Source organism: Suricata suricatta, chromosome 1, assembly GCF_006229205.1.
Source record: "Suricata suricatta isolate VVHF042 chromosome 1, meerkat_22Aug2017_6uvM2_HiC, whole genome shotgun sequence".
Taxonomy (NCBI): Eukaryota; Metazoa; Chordata; class Mammalia; order Carnivora; family Herpestidae; genus Suricata; species Suricata suricatta.
Window position 1 is genome coordinate 117996272 of NC_043700.1, and position 23439 is coordinate 118019710.

A 23439-nucleotide genomic window follows, 5' to 3' on the forward strand; every position below is an offset into this window, starting at 1 on the left:
ATTTTATCATTTTTGAATTTTTCATTTTCTTTTTATCCCTTTTTATAAATTTAAAGTTTAGTTAACATACAGTGTAATATTGGTTTCAGAAGTAGAATTCACTGTTTCATTACTTACATCTAAGGTCAAGTCCTCATCACAAGTGCCCTTCTTAGTGCCCATCTCCCACTTACCTCCCTCCATCAAGCCATAGTTCACTATCATTAAGTGTATCTTGTGGTTTGATTCCCTAAATTCCCTAATTCCATAAATTAAAAATATTCTAAAAATAATAAACATCTGTGCTCTTTCTCCCAAATTAAAAAAAATAGTATGTTTCTAGTGTATCAAAAGAATGCTTTGAATCCCTCTACATCTTAGAGTTAAACAAAATCCTGAATTCTGAGATTGTGATTCTCTTAATTTCCCATAATATTATCTTCAAATAAGCATATCCCTAAACAATTTAGCATTTGAATGTGTATGTCTTTGAAATGCATAAATGTAAACATATTTTATATTCTACAACTTATTTTTCACCAGTATTGTTTGTGAATTTAATATAATTTTATGTGGATAGACATAATCCATTTTATTCAGTGCTATATAGAATCCCATTCAATGAATATAGCACAATTTATTTACCAATTCTCTTTTGTGAAGACAATGGTTTATTTGATTTTTTTAAATTAAACTATATTTATGGAATAAACCAGATATGTAGTTAGGTGGGTGGGTAGATAGATAGATAGATAAATGTCACCTGGTAAATACTTGCAAGAATGTCTCCAGAATGTATGCTAAAAAGTTGAACTACTATAGAGTTATAAAGTATGCATATACTTTACTAGATAACTTCTACCAATTCTCCTAGGTAATTATAATATATATTTCCACTCATAATGTATTAAATATGTAATTATCTTTATCTTATAAGATTTAAACATTTTATAAATATAGTAATTATGATGGAATCTCATATATTTGGCAAAGAAATTGCTTGAAAAGATACACATAAAACTTAAACATACTTTAACTTTATACATTCTATAATTCTATATAGTTATGAATGTTTATCAAATGAGCTTGTACTGCTTTCTAATAACAACAGAAGTAAAGACAAAAATACAGATGGAAGATAGTAATAAAATTCAGCTATTTTTAAAAGCCAGTTTATCACATAATGAGCAAATATTCTTTGACAAATTGGGGAATGGAGAGTACGTAGCTCAGTCTTGTCCCTAGGACACAAGTAGATATACATATGTGTTATTTTTCACTTAAGCAGGATAAACAAAACAATCACCCTTTTCGTAATTGGCAGTCTTCCAAATACTGGATCCCATGTAAATAGCAATATGTGGTCATGAGAAATGCCCATTAGTTTTAACACAATTCTATTTCTCAAGACTTTATGATAATTTAATCTCTGTGGATTAAGTTACTATCAGCAATGTTTCCAGGACATTTTGTTCAGCTGTTCTTAGAGGTTGTCACCTATGTTGCATTTTAATTTATTAATGTACATAACTACTTTCCCCATGCATGTTTCTGAAACAACCCTGGCTTCAAAATCTCTCAGAGTTGAAATCTCAGTTCTGTGACATATTAGTTATTTACATGTGGATGACAGGTCCATGAACTAATAAGCATGTTTCTCCAAAGTGCTACTTCTGTAAGTGCAGGTGTATTACAATACTTACAATGCATAGGTCAATGTTTTGGTAGAAGACTTTTAGTGAAAGTAAGATGAGACATTATGAAGACTATCTTCGGCTCCCATTTAATATGTACAGAAGATATATCTTCTCTGTTTTGCTTCCCCCTCTCTCACCATCGATTCTGCTAAAACCAGAGTGAGTTTTCTAAAATATGGTATTGTTCATGGATAAACCTTACCAATATCTTCAATCTCATAGTGATCCTTAGGATTAAATTTAAAATGTTTTAACACCACGTATAGGGCCCTTCATAACTAAGATTTCTTTCTCTTTCTAGCCTCATCTCTTGTCAACTACTTGCTCACTGACTTCATTCCAGCTATCCTATGTTTCTTTTAGTTTCTTTATTTCTACCTTATGTTTCCCAATAACTTGTTCTACTCTACTTTGCTTTGAAGGCATAAATATGAGTTAAAGGGTGGCATCAATACACTAGGAAGAGTGTCATTAAGATCTGGACCACTTCTGTGCAGTTTATTTTGGCCTTCAAGGCTGATGCCTCTATGTCACTCCCATTTCATAATGTACTACTGCTGGGCCCACCAGACTTTACAACTTGTTGAGTTTTACACAAGGCAGACCATGATGAGTGTTTTTATTTGAATTTTTGTTTGCTTTGTTATTGTGCATCATTATTGTTGTAGTTTGGTTTTTGGTTTCTAAAATATATAAAGTACTGAGTTAGTGTGATTTATCATTACATCTGTGGTGATGAGCAAAATGTTGGCATAGACAGTAAGTATCCAGTACACATTTTCTGAATGGATGAATGAGTAGTAAGTAATTAGAAATCTCTTTCTGGTTAATTCTTTAAGTTGCTACTTAAACCTTCTTAGTTTATGCTTAATGCATTAAAAAGGAAGAGGCATTGTTCCTATAAAAATTGGGTCTTGTATAGTAATACAAGAAGATGGCATATACCAGCATAGTTTTCAGATAAGGCAGAATGCAATGATGCTATTCTTTGGAGAAATAAAATTGTATGACAGTTCAGAAGAAGAGCAAGTATTAGGGGATCCTCAAAAAAAGAGATGTTTGAAGTAGACATTTTTTAAAAGGGTAAAAGATCAACAGTTAAGTAATCCAAGTGGAAAGAACAGAATAAACTAAAAGAAGAAATGCAAGAAACTCAGGCTATTTATTAGGAATGGCATGTCTAGATGATCTGATCATAGGCTAGATTAATAATAAAACAAGTAGCTTTTTAAAAGTGAGAAAAATTAGAGAGGAAATTAATAGCTACTTTATTAACATCTGACACTCTTCATATGTTCAGCTTTTGAAATGATTCTTAAGCTTAGGGAATCCACTGATTTGTGCAACAAAGCACACATTCTGCTCTAGAAGCAGAAAGTGCCACTTAATTGCTTTCTACATTTCTCCTGCATGTAGAGTTTATCACTGGATGTAGGGCAATCAGATGGACACATCTCAGTTTCTTAATCTGACATGAATGACTCATTAGGTACAGTAGCAATGAGATCAGCTTCACTTATTTTCCAAAGTTGGCCATGAGTGTAGCTCCATTGACCATATCTATTCTTTCAATACTGGTGATATTAGAACAACAGTACTGCTCTGTTTAATGAAACAGTTGGTAGCATAATTTTAAGTATCTTCTTTCCCCAAATGCATGATCTGTAGATATGGCTCTCAAGTCCTGCCATAGACTTTGAGTTTCTTAGTATCTTAACAAAATGCCTTTCTGCTGAAATCGTTCAATTTCTGGTTCCAAATACTTGTACCTAAAAACCTTGACTAGTACACTAGACTAAGGGACTTAAATTCTATACAACTGAAAATCAACAATAATCTAAAGTATTTTAATTGGGAAATATGCTAGAGATGTGAATTAGTAAAATTAATCTAGAAACAATGTGTAATCATTCAGGAAGCCAAAATAGGCTTCAGGTAGTGAGACAGGAAGGAAAAATACATAAATAAATAAAAGGCAATACATATAGGCATTTCACAGAAAAAGGAACACAAATCACTTATAAGGATATGAAAATATGCTCAATCTTATTCATAAATAATAAAATGTAAAAGAAAACAACAATAAGAGGGCAGATTGGCCAATATTAAGGAACGATAACACAAGGCTTGGGAGAATGTGGGGAAATCACATCTTCATACATTGCTATAGAGTATGTTATTTCAGCTTCTTTGTAGATAATTTGGAAATACGACTGCATACATAAATGATGTTTTTTGTAATGACACACAAACTATGGTGAAGAGGGAATGGCATATTTGTTCTGGAAAAGAATCTCAAATTTCATCATAGTTTGTTTTTTACTATTTATTATAATTATTTTGATAACCAAAATGCTTTTTAATTTTTTTAACTTGTATTCATTTTTAAGAAACAGGGAGAGATAGAACATGAGTGAGGGAGGGGCAGAGAAAGAGGAAGACACAGAATATGAAGCAGGTTACAGACTCTGAGCTGTCAGCACAGATCCCAACATGGGGCTAAAACCCACAAACTGTGAGATCATGACCTGAGCCAAAGTCAGACACGTAACTGACTGAGGCACACAGGTGCCCCAAATTTTACTTAAAAAGGAATAGTGAAGGCCAGATATGAAAACAACAACAACAACAACAACCTTGAACGTAAAGAAAAAAATTGATAGAAAAGGACAACATAAAAATATAATTCAGAGACAAAACTGTTTTGGAAAATGATTAAATATAGAAAATGAAGAGTAGATGGAAATAAAATTTTATTTATACTCATGGAGACTAGGCGATTGAGAAAAATAGAATTATCATAAACTGAATAAATGAAGAAATAAGAAAAAATAAATTTTAAGGAATAAAGTGAATATTATTTAAAACATGCTGTAATTGAAGAGTCTATTTGTATGTCCAGCTAGATCTCACAACAGACAGTAACAGATTATAGATAAGATCAGTCAAGATGTCTCAAGATTCAGATTTCAGAAGTACTCACAACGATAAGCTAGTTATAACTGTGGGAATGCCAAAGAAGAAAGACCAGTAGAAATGAAAAGAAGCATGACCTTGCTTCTAATAACACAACTCCTTTCAGGCAGTAGAGGAACAAGAAGAATCAATAAAGAATATAAGAGAGGAACAGGCTGTACATAAAGAATAGTATGTTCACTGGACCTAAGGGATGGCACAGTTTTAAGACAGTCGGTTGTGTGGCTAGTCAGAGAGAGATTGATTAAGGTTTAGACTGAGAAAGGGTCACTTGATTTTGTGACTTGATGGTCAGTTAAGTTAAGCAGTAGTAGACAGCTGATTGCAAACAGTCCCAATGAACTAGCAACAAAAGCTATTCATTTGAGAAGTTAGTCACAATAGGAAAAGAGAAAAGAAAGAAAATGAGTTCAAAGGACTAGAAGAGCTTTAAAAAGAAACTTCCCCAGAGGGATATGTGCATAACATCTTGTGAAGATGTTAGATATTTTCCTTTGTATTCAAATGTTAGTCTTTTTTAATATTAAAAGAAGACACAGGAACCTAACATTTAGAAGAAATAGGTGGGAAAAACATACTACTTTTTGTTGGTGGTGTTGTAGTTGAATTCAATTCAACTGAATCTCTGCATTAAGACATTCTAAATCTAAGTATACTTGATAGTGGACCTGGGTGATACAGTTTAGAGGGTATCTCTCACTTTAGGTACAACTGGAGTGGATGATGGGCATTCTTGTTGGAGTCCTTAGCAGGGAATTTTTAAATCTAAAAAAGAAACCCTCTACCTTTGTATTTCTCTATAGAAATATATGACCTCATGTTACAGCCGTGCATGTATCTTCTAGCACAGTCTCAGCTGTGCTACAGGGAATTAAGAGAAGAGCACTGTGTTTTCCTTTAGTTAAAACACTAGAGGATCATTAGTCAAGTTTGGTATGTCAAGTATCCACCAGAGATTAACCTCCTGGTCCCCTTTCCTGCCATAGTCTTGCCCAGCAGTAGATAGATAGTATCTAAGCCCTCAAAGGGAAAGGAAGCTTAGGAGCAAAAAGATTGAATTCTGAAGCCCAGATAGCTCTCTTCCGTGTAAAAAATCTTTCATTTCCTTGGAATACTTACATTGAATCTCATTTATACTCTTGGCTGGTACATTAAAACATAATAGAAAATCTAAGAAGTGTTATCAGTGTAGGAAGATCTAATATGGTCATTGACAACTAAAGAAGACACTAGTAAAAAACATTTCAGGAATATGCTAAATAAGATGACAGCAAGTTTTTGTTTTTAGGTAGAAAAGATATTTTTTCTGTAATTTTTATCTCCAAATGTGTAGAAAAATATTTTTACCCATTTTGAAGTCATCAAGAAGTAGTCAACTTATGACCAGATTTACGGGATTGGAGGTTAGCTAGTATAGAGTTTTGTACTCATATTTATTGAGAGGGCATTGATATTTTCCTAATTCAATAAGATACCACCTACAGTTTTGCTAGATTTGGTCAGCTTCATCAAACAACTGGGCAGTTACTCAGAGGAAAAAGTAATCGATCAGATCAGCTACTTATAGTCCAGTCAATCAAAAATCTGGCTATTTGCCTGAAACTTTCAAGTTTTAATGTTTCCTTTTCGCATTATGCAGGCATCACCACTTTCAATCACATTTTATACTTATTCAAGATAACAGTTAATTCTACTATATTTCGACTTCCTAATATGCTCTCTCTCCACAAAACACAAGAACAATCAAATCACATGACAGGAATGAGCATTTCATTATTTTAAAGCATTTAATGTCTAACCAATAAGATGGCTCTGTATACAGCGAAGAGATATTTAAATGCCACCTTGATGAATATTCCACTTAATTCAGATAAAGCTTTCCCTTTAGGGCAAGTGAGGCAGAATGCTGACTACCCCTTTAGAGACTACCTTTGGGGGGATGCCATATGTAAGGAGTAAGTGTTAAGAAGTAGTTGGGCAACTTACATATTTTTTCTTCTATAGTAATATACTTTTTAGATCTGTATTATTCCTGTGTAGTCCTTAAAATGACTGTCACAATAAAGCTTTGAATCCTAATTTACCAGAGACAGAAATACATTTATATCCATGGCACTTAAAAAGTACATTTTTCCCCCTACAGTGACACATTATAATGATGTCAAGGTCCTGAAAAAAGAGCATGACATTAACAAGATGGAAGGCTAACTTAATGGAAGTTCCATTGATAAAATGCCATCCTCACAAAGCTAGTAATTGTTCTTTGGCTATTATACTCTTACCAAAGAAGCAATATATCAGATGCCTGCTCATCTAGGCATAACTCTAAAAGATTCTGAGACACTGTAAGTTGTATATCACTAAACTGTGGAACATTAAAAGCAACTAACTTATTCATTAATTATTATACCTTACTGACTAGAGTGAAGAATTATGACAGACCATTTACTCGTTAAAAACCTCATACATAGTTATTTGAAAGTGTTGTTTTCTTTTAAAATGAAATACATCCCTTGAAAAAAAAGTCAAAGATTCTATTTTTCATGCATAAATTAATAACCGTAGAGCATAGGATTGCAAAGTTCTTGGGATGACAATTATGTTTGTGTGTCTTATTGAGTTTTATTACAATTTACTCTGTCCTCATATGAAGCTGAATGTAATTCTCCAGTATAGAAGAGTCAGGGCTCCTCATAACAGACAAAATGGCTTCAATACAAATGTTTCACTTAAAGTTGAAATTAAATCTTTAAAACTGAAAATATGTGATTTTAACATTTTTATTTGCATTATCCATATTGTCATTATTTAAGTTCGTGTAGACCCTCTTTTTTGCCACTCTCATCCCTTTGTCATTGAGCTACTCAAATTAGCTTTTGTATTATCACCTCCCCAAGAGATTTTAGTTCAATTATTACATTTAGTCACAGGGAACATGAACAAGTACTGTGCAACAGCAGAATGATAGAAACAAGGATTTGCCCAATATGGTAAAATTTCTCTATGAACCTCATGCCCCTCTTCCCTCTCCACATTTAGAAATCACCTCTGAGCATCAAGTGATAGATTGTATGGTCTTAAGAAATTATAGTCATAAACTAAAACAACTCATTTTCTCACGGAAGAAGGAAAAGAAGGAATCAAGATGATCAAATATATTTAAATCTCTGAACCCAGGGTCTCTCTTTATCCACTTACGTTACTAATATTCATCTATTGTACAAGGTCAATGAGTCATTGCCTTCTGGCTTGGTTCATTAGTGGAAAGTGAACTCCCAGGCACTTACTGCCCTTTGAGTGTGCATGGTAGCTTCAAGCAAGTAGGCCATCTTCTGAAGGCCACAGGGACACTCAAACTGTGGGAGGGGTGGGTTCACAGATCAGGTTGGCAGAAGGAGGAGCCTAGTGATTCCGGCAGGTCCACCATGCTGTCAGCTAAATGATTCTAACAAGAAACAGTGCTTGTCCTAAAAAGGTTTCCCAGTGTTTTTGAATTTAAGATTCAAACTAAAAAATTAAAAACTCATTTTTTTGGTATTTAGAACTGCTGCTCACAAACAAGAATTAATACAAGTTGATCACAAAAAAAGGCAAGCCTACACCAAGTGGTTTACAAACAGATGATATCTGGCCTGTGGCAAGCTCAGTTTCTTAGTTGCTAACACTTGTTCTCAATATCACCCAAATAGATTTTCTTTTTAAAAAATTCTCCATAATTGTATATGGATAAGAACCATTTTGGATCTGCACATGTAAAGCCCATATGGCTAAAGGCTGCTAAATGCCTGGAAGATTATCCTGAGAAGTTCTGCAGTTAGTTTTATATTCACTGCATTCAGTGTTATTTTTGTAATTGTAAAATTAAGAAAGAGTAAATGGAAAGAGATAAAAGGTATTATAACTACTCCTTAATTAGTATGCTTTAAGTGAATTTGAATCTTTGCAAGTAGATACCAAGTTATTTCAGCTATTTCATGGGAAATAGATGACGAAAGAAAAAAATGTTCTCTGATATTCAGGCTTTTTTTTTTTTTTCCCAAAAGCTATTCAAATAGAAGTTTTATCCAACTGGTTAAGCACCCATCTGCTGGCCAAACAGTACTTCTGATTATGTGCAACTACAGCAGATCTGCATTGTAAGATGTTAAGTTATTTATTAGTCTATATGTGTTGGCTTCTGTCCTGATTACATAAAAATTCTGCAGTGTAAAAGACACTTTAATAAAAGCTCAATAATATTTGTACTCCTGCCAAATAATTCTCTTAAGCGAGTAGTCTTTAAAGAAACATCTTTGAGGAATTGGTGTGGGCAAGTTTACAATTCTCTTTACATATGGAAACGGAAGACTATGAGTGACCCTTTAGCATATGCACAACATGCCTTCATTTTTAGAATAACAAAGCTTGATTACAGAGAAGAAATCACTGAAATATTTGCATAGTAAGAATATGTTTACCCTATGGAATTTTCTTTCACAGTTTTCAATAAAGCATCATTTGAATCCAGGTTTAGTCACTATTAATGTACATGTTTAAAGCTAGTAGGAAGGAAAAGTTTTCTTACAAAGAGGAGTTTTGTATTCATTATATCTTACCTGTGTGTACAAACTATGGATTGAATTGATCCTTTCTGGCATTTTCATCATTATTACAGTGAATCCTGAATCTGGCAAGGAACCTACCATTCTCCTTTCATTTCAGAGCCAATAATCTCAGTTTCCCTGTTTATCTCACCTAGACAGTATGATAGAAATCATGACTTATTAATGGTACCATTTCATCTCTTAACTCACATTTAAATAGTTTTTTTTTTTTTAATGTGCAGGGGTGCCTGAGATAGACGTCAGCCTAGGTCATGATCTCATAGTTTGCGAGTTTGAGCCCCATGTCAGGCTCTGTGCTGACAGCTCAGAACCTGGAGCCTGCTTCAGATTCTGTGTCTCCCTCTCTCTCAGCTCCTCCCTCACTCATGCTCTGTCCCTCTCTATCTCAAAAATAAATAAACACTAAAAATTTTTTAAATTAAACGTGCAGCCCTCTACCTTGCCCAATTTACCTCACAGGTGAAGGGGGAGTGGATCAAAAAGAAAACAATTAGACGTACAACCGGAACAGTGACATTAAGTGCATTGTAGAGTGGTTTTACCATACCCCTCACTTGCATACCAAGAGATCTTAAACCAATATTACCAAATAATATGAGTGATTATATGCAGATAATTAAGTAGGCTGTAACTGGGCTCCCTTCCTTTTAGGAAATTACAGAAAGTAAGCAAGCTAGACCTAGAGGGAAGAGTTCTTCAAGCAGGCCTTGAGCTTAACTTCTAGAAAGCATATGACCTCATCCTCTTAAAGTTACAAATATTTAATTATTTTATGCAACACTTCTCTCTAAGTACACTTTGCAAAATACTACACCAGGAAAGTGATTGAGTTTCAAACATTCTGCTTATTCACAAGTGTTCTAAGTTTTGGGAGCATTAAGGTGATGTAAATAATCTTTCTTTATGTTTTGTGATTTTTTTCTCTTTTAAAACAATTATTCCATGATAATAATGCCACATAATTATTAATCCCTCTGCAATTATGCATATCTTGCTTCTAAAATTTTGACATCTTCACTGAATGAAATAATAAGCTTTGGCAGTAAAAAAGAAAGAATATTATTGATAAAGATGTTAAGATAAATGCATGGGTTGTCATATAATTTTATACATGCATAATCAGGTAAATAATATTTAGTTAATATTTTGTAGTGGATTCATTAAAATTGTAAATATTTAAACAATTTTGACCTACAAAAAAGACAATTTCCTCTGAGTCAATACAAGCTTTATTTGACATATTCTCTTGTCATGATGAGGGAAAAAAAAAAGTTTCCAGACTTGCTGTTTTCAAGTTTCTTTCTTTTTTTTAATGTTCAGTTATTTATTTGAGAGGGAGAGAGGGGGGGGGGCAGAGATAGAGGGGGACAGAGGATCCGAAATGGACTCCATGCTGACAGCAGAGACCTGGTCATGGGGCTCAAACCCACAAACCATGAGATCATGACCTGAGCTGAAGTCAGATGCTTAGTCAACTGAGCCATCCAGGTGTCCCTGTTTCCAAGTTTCTTAGTGTTCTTTCTCACTATGTTTAGAATATAAACCTAATAATAGTAATGTGTTAGAGCCTCTCTCTAAGGAATGTGATGAAAACCTCAAGACAAGGGAAGGCAATAGACTGCCCACGCAGACTACATATTACCATATTTTGGAGATAAAGGAGCAAAACTTGTACAAAAGGCAACCTCCCCCTGTGCTCAGGGCTCAGCCTTTTGGGTCTTAGCAGGTTGAACCCCTGCTGGCTCTAAGAAAGCTGCTTCCTGGAAAGAAAAGCCTCAGTGTCCCTACTCTCTGTGTTATGCACCAATATAGTAATTACTATTATCATTATTGATCATGGCAATGCTTTTCAGAGTGCCGTGATCTACCAGACACTGCCCCAAAACCGGAAATAAATCATCAGTTTTATTTATAAGGTATGCATTTTGAGGAGACTAAATGAACAACTGGACAACGATCAGACCACATGTGCGTAAGAACTCTGACCCATAGACTCAGCAGCAACCGGTTTAGGAAACCACACGATTCCTGTAGCAATTGGTTTAGAGTAATACGGACTTGGTCAATGACTTCAAGCATCCTCTTCTTTCCCCCTGTTTCCAATTCAGGACCAATCAGACAAAATAGAACAATCTCCCCAAACTAATCACATAAGACACCCTCACCTCACCTCAGTCTGCTTCCAGCTCTCTCCTGGGACGGCTTTCCATCAGAGCATTTCTGAAGCCTTCCATTTTTTTCCGATCAAGCTTTCCCAATTCCCAACTCCTTACCTGCTTCCCACTCTCCCAGAGTCAAGTAATTGTAGCTAACTTTCTTTCTGTTGCAAGTTCTGAATAATAGCTACTATTTGCTCTCATTTGGGTGTTTTTCTTTGACGGGAAGGTAACAGTTTACTCAAAGGAACAATTTGCCCTGTGGTTTCACTTTGACTTCCAGACGAGGAATACCAGTGGTGAGGAAGGAGACAGTGTGTCAGAAGCCCCTGGCTGTTTTTTATAATTCTTCTGCCCTCACCCTGTTTCCGGCCTGGGCAGGTACCTTGCGATGTTACTCACATGTAATTGCATCCTCTTCGGCAGCTCTGGGGTCTCCCCACTCTGTTGCCTATCACCTTGGTGGCTCTGCCAGTGTGGCTTGCGGGTGACGCCCCGCACAGCAGCCAGTTGTCATCCTGTTCTCTCCTCCAGCAGCAGGGAGACATTACTGTTTCCTGCACCATGGTGACAGGTAAAGTGCAGGATGCCAGTTCAAACTGAATTTCAGCTAAAGAATAAATTGTTTACTATAGGTATAACTTGTGCTATGATTGAGACATATAAAACCTATAGTTTTGTTACTCTAAAGTTGAAATTTAACAGAGTAATCACAGCATAAGCAATACATTAAGTATATACCTTATATACATATTATAGACACAAACTGAAACACATATTGTATATACATATGTACATAATACAAATCCATATTATAGACTCGTATGCCTATAGATATTTACATGTATATATATATGTATACACATATGCAATATTTGGAACACACTTACAGTAAAATAAGCATTCATTGTTCACCTGAAATTAAAATTTAACCTGGAGTCTTTTTTTGTTTTTTGAACTAAATCCATAACCTTGTCCCTACGTGCAGCTCTGTGAAAGACAGAGAGCCAGGAGCTGCCCAGATTGTTTTCAATCATCCACTTCTGCTCGTGTGCAATTATCCCAGGAGAGTGAAGACAGACTACAGGTGTGAAGCGTTGGTGTGAGGAGGGGTTACTGTCACAGTTTCACAGTGACACAGCAATCTAGTCCCTCTGGCACATGTCATGCTATTAGGGTGCTCATGCTCTAGAGTCCTGATGTCCTTTCCTTGATTTGTGCTCCTGTCGTAAGTGCCTAGGTTTTCAGAGATATCTGTCCATGTCTTTTCCCCACCTGCAGATCACTATTAGTTTCTTTTCAACTGAGCTCATAGGCCACAATTTTGGATTCTTAATTACATCTGATCATTCTACGACATTTGCAACAATGAGAATCTCTAAGGAAAGGTACTGCTTACCCCCACCAAACATCCTTATTTTTAGCTCTTATCTATCTGGAAAGATAAGACATGCCAAAAAAGGGAAGGAGAAGATGGTGGATGGTGTCCATGATCAAAGTTTTCCTTGTTGCCAGAGCAACAAACACAATAGATAACGTGAATGGAAAATGGAAAATATTTGAACGTGTGTGTATGTAAATAGGGTGAGGTCATGCAGAAGGATAAAGAGAATAAGTAATAGGTTTTTCTATCTGAGAATAATATTTTCTGTTGTCACATTTAAATGATAGCTTAGCCATCTACATCAAGGTGAACACTGTGATGGGTAAGTTTATACTTTATTTTGGAGTATGGACTTTACATGCAGGGTTGAGGTGAAGGGAAGAAAAGTAACAGCATCAAAAGAACACATTATGTAGCTTGCTCAGTTGCTCCTATGGAGAATAGAGTGAAGGAAGGAAGGAGTCCCAGAGCAGGGAGACTACTCGGGAAGCTATGATAATAATAGAGAAGGGAGCTGGTGAATGCCGAACATAGTCGGGAATGGTCCAGAAAGAAGTGATGGTATATAAAGAGAAAGTAAGTGTTGACACTTAGCTTGGAGACTGGATCACTTAGAGAATAGCAACATTATTTATAGGACTTAGAGAGACAGAAAAAGGAGCCAATTTTTCTGGGAAGATAATGCCTTTTTAAAAGCATACAGAACCCTGGAAGTTTCCGGAGTGAGCCATCTGATTTGAAGTATACTATCAGCAGGGGCGCCTGGCTGGCTCAGTTGGCAGAGCATGCAGCTGTTGATCTCAGGGTTGTGGGTTTGAGTCCCACATTGAGGGTAGAGATTGCTGGAAAATAAAATTTTAGAAAAGTATACTATTGGCCACAGAGGCCATGGAAATAGTTGGAGAGAGATCAAAGTAGGAAATTAAAAAATTGTAGGTAATACAGGATGCCTGGGTGGCTCCGTTGGTTGAGCGTCCGGCTTCTGCTCAGGTCATGATCTCAGGGTTCATGAGTTCAAGTCCCGCATCGGGCTCTGTGCTGACAGCTAGCTCAGAGCCTGAAGCCTGATTTGGATTCTGTGTCTCCCTCTCTCTCTGACCCTCCTCTGCTCACACTGTCTCTCTTTCAAAATAAATTAAAAAAAAATAAAAAAATTATAGGTAATAATTAACAGTTCTTATTTGGATGGCTGATTTCTCCTGGAGAACAAAGGGCTGAGGGTCAATGACTAAATTCTTGGAAGTGTTCATGCAAGATGGGAGACAAAGAACAAGAATCAGTTAAATGACACAGAGATGATGCAGTTAGAGCTGTTGTGTGTATGTATGTCTGTTTATGTGGGAGACAGAGAGAGACAGAGAGAGAAAAAGATAGAACTATGTGGAAATAAAAATAAACCCACTTGCAGAAGGAGTTGTGATGACTTTAATGCTCTAATGTCCTGATTTATTATTATTATTATTGTTATTATTATTTTAGTCTTTGAACTTGTGTAATGTAAATCAAGTCTGATAGGAAAACGTCATGTGCATGTGTGCACACACAGCAGACTCTGGGCCTGCAAACCTGGGTGGCCCCGGAGTTCTGAGCAGCTGTCTCGCAGACCACAGCGAACTTTTAAGGCCAAAGCCATTGGCCGGGGGCACGGACCCAGAGAGACCGCAGCAGCAGCAGCAGAGACCACCAGTGTAGACAGGTTAAGGCTTTGCATGCACCGGAGGTCAGCTTGCCTGTCAATCTGTGACCCCCTCCCTTGGCAGACGCACAACTTTTAACTCTCTGGCCCGAATATGTACTGAAGGTGTCAGGCAGCAAACTTCGTCTGTAAATTTGTACAAAATAAAGTGGATACATAGTCATTGCAATAACGCATATTAAGGTGATACTAAAATTTGTCAATGTTTAGATTCTCTGATTCTGGAAACTGCAACAATATTGCAAAGCAAAAATCCAAAGACTTAGAAATAGAAATTAAAGATTTGCCACATTTAATGGAAAAGAAAACTGTTTTCAAATGAAGCTTCAAATGACCAAATATTAAAAAGGATAACAAGGGGCACCCGGGTGGCTCAGTCAGTTAAGCGTCCGGCTTTGGCTCAGGTCATGATCTCATGATTGTGGGTTCGAGTAGCTGACAGCTAGCTCAGAGCCTGGAGCCTGCTTCAGATGCTGTGTCTCCCTCTCTCTCTGACCCTCCCCTGCTCACGCTCTCACTCTCCGTCTCTCAAAAATAAATAAAAAGCATTTTAAAAAGTTTTAAAAAAAGGATGACAATTTTAATTTTTTCTTATAATTGAAGATACAGTGATAGAATGAATAATTAGGTGCTTGAATTGTATACAAATCTGAAGTCACTTTTGGTTTCTCCTACTACTTCTCAAAGTGACGGGAAACAATGGAAGAAACACAACAAGCCATTGTATAATTTTCATTTACAATCAAAACCATACTTTAAAGAAATTGATTTGTATGAGGAGCTAAATTTTTTAAATTCATTTATTTATTATTTTGAGAGAGAGAGTGAGAGCACATGGGGAGGGACAGAGGGAAGGCGAGGGGGAGAACACCAAGCAGGTCCTGCACTGACTGCACAGAGCCTGACACAGGGCTCTAACTCAAGAACCATGAGATCATGACCTGACCAAAACCAAAAGTTGGATGTTTAACCAACTGAACCGCCACCCAGGCACCCCAGGAACAAAATTTCTTTTAGAAAATATTCTGCTTGAATTATCAGGTCTACATAATCCAAAGTTTGTGTTTTGAACTAATTTACCAGAAATTATCCCAATGTGGGCCCTATGAGCAGCTCAGTTGGTTGAGCATCCAACTTCAGCTCAGGTCATGATCTCACGGTTTATGTGAGTACAAGTCCTGCATCAGGCTTGCTGCTGTCAGTGCAGATCCCTCTTTGGATTCTCTGTCCTCCCCTCTCTCTCTGTCCTTCCCCCCCTCTTAAAATAAATAAATAAATAAATAAATAAATAAATAAATAAATAAATATGATCCCAGTATTACAACAGCCTACAAAATAGACTTATTAGCTTCAGCAACAATCATACCAACAGGAAAGATCTTTCCTCAAATTAAAAAGTATTAAATGTTATTTAATATATTGAGATTTAACACTGAAACATTAAGACCTTACATTTGCCAGGAAGAACTGACATCATTGCTAATTATATAAATTGAAAATCAACTTGATAAAAGTATACCCTTTGATGACACAAGAAATGGATTTGCAAAAAGCAGTAAAACCTTATGATAAATCAAAACATCACATTAACAAAGCATTATTATTTAATGTGCATAATTACATAAATTTTTTTTGCAATTTTTGTTTCTATCTTTACTTATGTATCATTGTTACTCCAAATATTTTTGATAAGTAATAAAATATTTTAAGAAATAAAGCCTTACATTTTATTACCTTTAATGACACATTTTCCCTCCTTTTTGAATAAGGTGCCATGAATTTTCATTTTACAAGGGGCCCTGTATATTAGATAACCAGTCTCAAATTCAGCAAAAAGGAAATAATTCCAGAAAATCTGGTAGCTCTTATGACACAGAACCAAAAGGTAGGTTTTATTATTATTCATATTCAGTGGGGCCAACAGATCAGTAGACAATTGAATATATAGTGTTTAACTCAGTTCCCAGAGGGCATGCCACTCCAGGCACGGCCACAAGGGGGCATTAGCGTTGGCCTGGAGCCTGAGGGAGTGAGGGGGAAAACAAGGGCAAAAACCTAGTGTGATTTCTGTGGGGAGGAACGGGTGAGGGCAAGATGCAGGCTTAGAATTTCCTCCCTTTAATAATTTCAGGGACTGTGGGGCTCTAGGCTCCTCCTAGTTGACTGATAGCTTGCCCTGTGATGATTAGTTGCCAGAAAAAGAGGCTGACCTACAAAACTAACCTAAAAAAAGGAGGCTTTTGGGGAATAAGGACTCCCGATTGAGTAGTTTGCATATGAAAGGCGCACTCCTCCAAGCAAAGTCCCTCCAGGGTCAGCAAGGCTCTAGATGTCAAAATATCAGAAACACATGATTAATGCCGGGGGTTGGTGCACAATGACAAATACCAGGAGAGATTAGGGAGATGCAGAATCTCCAATGGATTTTCGAGTCAGGTAATATTGTATTATCCTTACAAAAGATAATTTATACAGTTCTTTAGGTGAGGAGAAAAGGCAAAATGCAGACTGTCAAAGCATGGGCATATCAATTGATTATTTGAACCAAAATATATTGTACACTGTGCAGATATGTTCAAAGGAAGTGCAAATACTGAGAAGTGAGAGGAGACAGGTGTATAAGCTATAACGAAATAATAATAATAATTGAAAGGAGAACACTGCTATTTAAAACTAGAGAGATGCAAAGACAAAGATATTTCTGATAATATAGCAAATACCTTTTAGCATGATAGACTCAAAAAAACACATAGTATTATAGTGAAGATATTAGCAGCAAGAAGAACAAAAGTACTTAAAAAGAAAAAGCTGCTGAAATATATATATATATTGGAGCTGACTTACAAAGATGGATATGAAGGATAAATAAGAGTTTGGCAAATAAAGAAGAGTGGATAAAATAACATAAAGAGCCAATGGAACAGATGAACAGCATTCAGCATTGTGCGATAGGACTACAGCTATTGTTTTATTTAATTTCTGTATCATAAGTGTACTCTTTAATCCCCATCCCCTACTTCCCCCATCCCTCTGTCCATATCCACTCTGGTAATCATGAGTTTGTTCTTTATGGTCAAATAGTCTGTTTCTCGGTTTCTCTCTCTCTTTCTTTGTTTTCTACTCTATGCTCATTTGTTTTGTTTCTTAAATTCCACATATGAGTGAAATCATGTAGCATTTGTCTTTCTATGACTTATTTCACCTAATATTATACTATCTAGCTCCATCCATATTATTGCAAATGGTAAGATCTTATTCATTTTTATAGCTGGATAATATTCCATTTTATGCATACCGCATCTTCTTTATCATCTATGAATGGACACTTGGACTGCTACCATAGTTTGGCTATTTGTAAGTAATGCTATAATAAACATATGGGTATATCTCTTTGAATTATTTTTTGTAGTATTTGGGTAAATACGCAATAATGTAATGCCTGGATTTCTGGATTGTAAAGTAGCTCTCTTTTTAATTTTATGGGGAAACTTCATACTCTTTTCTACAATGGCTGCCCCAATTTGCATTCTGGCCAACAGGGCAAGAGAATTTTTTCTCCACATCCTCACCAATACTTGTTTCTTGTGTTTTTTTTCCCTTGTGCTTTTTTATTGACCATTTGGAAAGGTGTGGGGTGATATCTCATTGTGAACTACAGCTATTTCTATAGGACTGAGTATAAATTGAGGGTCAAGGGGAGTCTGATGATTAAAAGGATAGGAATAAGTAAATCTTAAGAGACATCTTATATTAAACAAAGGAATTTGGAAGTTATCCTGGAGGTAATAGAGGTGTGAAAAGTTTTATTAATGGTAAGAGAAAGAAGCGTACATTTTCTTTTTTTAAAATTGTTTTAATGTTTATTTTTTGAGAGAGAAACAGAGTGTTAATGGGGGAGGGGCAGAGAGAGAGGGAGACACTAATCCTGAAGTAGGCTCCAGACTCTGAGATGTCAGCACAGAGTCTAACAAAGGCTCAAACTCACAAACTGTGAGATTATGACTTGAGCCGAAGTCAGACACTTAACTGACTGAGCCACCCAGGCACCCCAATAAGTGTACCTTTTCAGAAGATCTCTCTGGAAATTGTGTGGCAGATAAATTTTAGAGGGGCAAATATTTATTGGAGGCTGCTGAAAATTAAAAGGTTGCTGGAGAAGGAAGAATGGGTTCATCAATTGAACAAATACCGAATGAGCATGTACATATGATAGAAACTTTTTTTATCAGAAATATGTATGTGGACACAGGCAAATATAAATATATTCTTATAAAGCTTACAGTATGGTGCAATAGCAAAATCATAAGCAAATACAATGTCAGGTCATTTCCATGTTACAGAGTTAAATTAAGAGCTTGCGCTAAATATTTACAGCAACCCCTCTCAGTACAAGACAATCTTAAAAAAATGTAAAATGTTTTAATGAGCTTTTGAGTTGGCATGAGCATTAGAAAAATCTTGTGATGTCAGAACAAAAGCAGATCTATAGGATAAGGAAATAATAGAGCTAAAACGGTCTGTTGGCTTTCAGTTCTAGAGTCAGGTTTAAAAAGATCAAAAGTACTGGGGAGAGAAGACAAATCTGGATCACTTACTGTAAAATTTAGCTACGCTATCCCCTACTGCTGCTGCCTTGGTGTCCATTTTGTTTGGCCAGCAGTCTGCTGGGACCTTAAAATGATACTAGCCCCTCATATGAAGGCATGCAAGATTCTGATATGACTTTCTTTATTTTAAATTTTCTTAATGTTTATTTATTTTTTAGAAAGATGCTGTGAGCAGGGGATGGGCAGAGAGAGAGAGAGAGAGACGGAGGAGACAGAGAATTCAAATCAGGTTCTACTATCAGGGCAAAGCCAGACTTGGGGCTCAAACTCACAAACTGTGAGATCAGGACCTGAACAGAAGTTGAACACTCAACAGACTGAGCCACCCAGGCAACCTTCGGACATGAACTTCTGACATGGCCCTTGTGATAAAACAATTTCTCCAGTCTAAGACCCCTGTGGAGTTTAACACCTGTCTTTTTAGTTTGAATGGACCAATCTGGCTTTAGCCTGGTAACCTCAACCCATCCCATCCACACTCACTAATAAAAGCATGTGCCCAGGTTCTGTCTCTCTTTGCTTACATCCTGCCTTGACTTCCCACATGGTTCCTCAGAGGTTGCTGTGTATTTTTCCTGGGACCTATAAGTAATAAACTTCTCTATTTCAGTTTCTCTTGTGTTCTGTTGTTGAACTCTAGCTTCCTGTTGGGCACCTTGTGCTTCACCTAACAAATGTTAATTTAACAAAGTCATAATAGTTACCAACAACAGAATGGGAGAGTAGTGATTGCAGTTAACAAGAGGGTGCCTTGTAGCTGCAAATGGTTGACTAACTTGCTCTCCCTGAGGGTAATTCTATCATGAGGGGTCTCCTGCGTGCTGGCACTGCTTTTCCCTGCTGGATCCTGCCTTAGATTCCCATCCCAAAAGGCAAGCTCAAAAGAAACAAAAACAGCAACAACTACAACAACAACAACAACAACAACAACAACACACACACATATAAACCAAGAAAAGTCTTCTGAAACTTTGGAACACTGCTCATTTGAGGTGCCACGGTTGAGTCTTCTGCCTATTAATACCATATGGAGGGTAGATTTCTCCCCTATGGGTGGATTTCTTAACTTGAAACACAGACTCAGCTGCCAACCAATAGAATTGGGTAAGATTTTAACAAGGTGCTGGTGTGTTAGTTAACAGCTGGGACACAGGAATGGCACCTCTAGTACAAATATAGGCTTTCAGAGAAGGGCATTGAGTGATTCTCTTACAAAAAGGCTAGGGAGACCCTCCTCTCTGATGGCTGTGTTGTGGAAGGCACCAGAATACTCTTATCAGGGAATACTAAGGTAAATGACCTTTTGTTCCAAAGCATCTTCACTCCATCCTTGGTCAGTATTCCAGATTGCTTGCCCAGAAGGCCTCCACAAGCTAGTCAAATGCTAATACTCTCTGTTATAGCTATTACTCCTATATAACCTGGATGATAAAGTTGCTAGTCCTCTCAAGACTAACTCTATTTCAGGAGATATGCTAGAATAAAATCAGCCAGGTGCACAATTCCACCGCAGGATGGTTAAGTGCCTGATGTTCGCAGGTGTCTTTGGGTGAATACTGACCCAGAGCTCACCTCTCTCTATATTAAATGGTGCCAATAGAAGTGAGGTTTAAACAAGTCAGTCACTCCCTCCTTATATCATCCTTCAAGTTGTATCCCAGGCATATTGGTCCTTCATAATAACCAAATCAGAACCATCTATCTGGCAGGTTTGTGCTCTAATGATGTTACTATAGTTTTTGTAGAGCAGTCTCTGGATTATAAAGATGTCATCAACAAAACATCCTACAATTAGCCCATCAATGTCCTGAGAATCTGTACACATTGTGGATGGAGTCCTTACAAAGTAACATGGTCATGGACATTGTGACTTTCTTTGTAAAGCATACCCCTGCTGACCCCATGGAGCTCACTGAGAGCAATTTAACCAGAAGTAGATCACATACTTGTAATTCCATCCTGAACCAGGCTTCTAGCATATGTGAGAATTTAACCCCAGCCAAACACTCCTATCCTTCATCGGTTTTCGCCAAGGAAGACCACCAGCTCAGGCTGGTCTCTACCACCCCAAGCACATCAAATCCTCAAACAATTTCATCCCAGCCCAGGAACTCACTGTTGAATGTGATTGGACCTCAACCCAAGAGAACAACAAAGGAGACATGCACCACAACCTTCCTGCATACTATGATTCATCCCACAATTGCTTGCATTCTAGGAATGAAATAAAAATTGTGGGAACTGTCAGCCTGGAGGCCAAGCTGCAATATTTGATTCCAACTGATAGACCCTAAGGACCCTATGAAGTATCATTGTTTGCCTTGTAAACTTTACTTCCATCAAAACACTTGTAAAACTAGCAGTAAGTCCCCTGCTAACGGCTGGTAGACTAGACTTCATTTTACTTTTATGGTAAGGCTAAACTATGAATTCTAAACCACATCTAGCCACAATAAGGCACTTTCTCAAAACATCCCTAACTTGACCTGCTTAGAACCCATGGTTAAGGATTTATTGCTGTTGTGTTCACTGTGCAGTGTACTAAATTAAAGCCTTTTCTTTCCACCACTGTGTCCAAAACAGACTCTATTCCTCTTGTTCTTCCCACCACCACTGCCAATACCTCCACAGTACTCAACATGGCCACCTTCACCTTTCTCCAGGTCTTATCCATAAATCCTTCCCTGTTGTATGCCTCAATCCTGCCCTACACCACAACCAAATGGGCCAGATCTAACATGACAAATACATTCAAATATATTTTGATATGAACCTTTAAAATGGCAAATATGAACCTTCAAAATAGCAGCCCATTCTTTGCAAGTAAAACAATGTTGAATCTGTCACCACACACCACACACCACACCAGCTCCATGTCACCATCTATCCTGCAGATCCTCCTTAGTGATCAGCCCCTTGTGTTAATTCCCTCCAAAACACCATAAGCCTTGTTTAGGCTAAACCAAACCTCCTAATATAGACCCCAAGAAGGGCATCCTGTAGGTAAGCATAAAAATAATTAATTTTATAATGGGGATTCTCTAAAGTCTGCCAAGTACCCTTGAACATCCTGTATGCTCACTGCCCCCTTAATGATAAATAAAGCCTCTTTTTGATGTCATTGTGGGCATGAGTCAAAGGGCCAAGGAAAAAACCACTTAATCCTGCCCATGCTGTAAGCCATCCATAGAGATGGCCCACATTAGTGCAATATTATTACATTTAATATTGTAGCCACATTTTATCCTCCTGTCACCTCTCTGCTACAGAGGTACTGCTCACCTAGCAAAAGAGCCATTCTTATGCTTCTCTTGTTGGGTCTTCCTATCAACTCTAGCATGGCATGTATAGGAACAGGTGCTACCACTCCAACAAGATTAAATATTAAAAGCCACCCAGAAATTATCAGCCATCCATCCTAACCAACCACATGCAGATGCTGTACCATGCTCTCAGTCTGATGCAGCAAGAGCATGACTCACTAGCACAGATGGTGATGAATAATCAATTGGCATTAGATTTCCTATTGGCTGAGTGGGATGGAATCTGTTCTTTACAGGGCAACTCTTGCTGCATTTACAATAACAACTCAAGACAGGTGCAGGCCAAACTCCAGAAAGTTGTTTCAAGATACACAGGCTATGAATAATATAAAAAATATTTCAACAAATCCCCATACTTCCTGAGGTCTTTGAGTTACTCTCCTGGCTCTCCATACCCATGGGGGAGAATGGCTAAGAAATGAATTTCAAACAGTGGTGAATGTATTCATCATAGTCTTCATCATTATTTCCTTGGTTAAATGTTATTAATAATGGCTCTAGAAAACAATACCTGTGTCTTTTAACATGTCTGCTACCCAGGTGATAGCTATTCCTGATGTTGACTTATCACAGAAAGGATTACCAAGAGAAGAGTTTACAATGCTATTCCATGGGTAGCTGCCTCAGCATCCTTTTTTTTTTTTTTTGCCAAGAGTTCTCCTACAGGGACCTTAAAATGACACTAGCCACTCATTCAAGTTCATGTACTCAATAACAGTCCCCAGATTTAGAAGTAAATGTAAGTTCATGACATGACTTCTTCAATGGCCCTTTAGGTCAACAGTTTCCCCACCTCCTGGAACCTTCTCCTTATGTGCCCTTAGGTAAGACCCTGTGCAGTATAGCAAAACTATGGTCTTTTTGGTTTGAATTGACATATCTAGACTTTACCCAGGAACACGAAATCACTCCACTTGTAAAGTCATGTGCCCCAGTTTCTGTCTTTTTTTCTGCCTATACCTAGGTTTGACATCTCCATGAAGCCTTTGAGGCATGCTGGGTACCTCTCCCACAATC

At 37.0% G+C, this 23439-nt stretch overlaps 1 long non-coding RNA gene across 1 annotated transcript in view; it reads left to right on the forward strand.

The window, feature by feature from the left end:
• Nucleotides 1-17792, forward strand: part of LOC115278415 — a 35140-nt gene extending 17348 nt beyond the window's left edge. Inside the window, exons 2-3 of the long non-coding RNA XR_003902887.1 lie at nucleotides 16262-16377; nucleotides 17761-17792. This is a non-coding gene — a long non-coding RNA (uncharacterized LOC115278415). The remainder of the gene's footprint in view (nucleotides 1-16261; nucleotides 16378-17760) is intronic.
• The last annotated feature ends 5647 nt before the right edge of the window (nucleotides 17793-23439 follow it).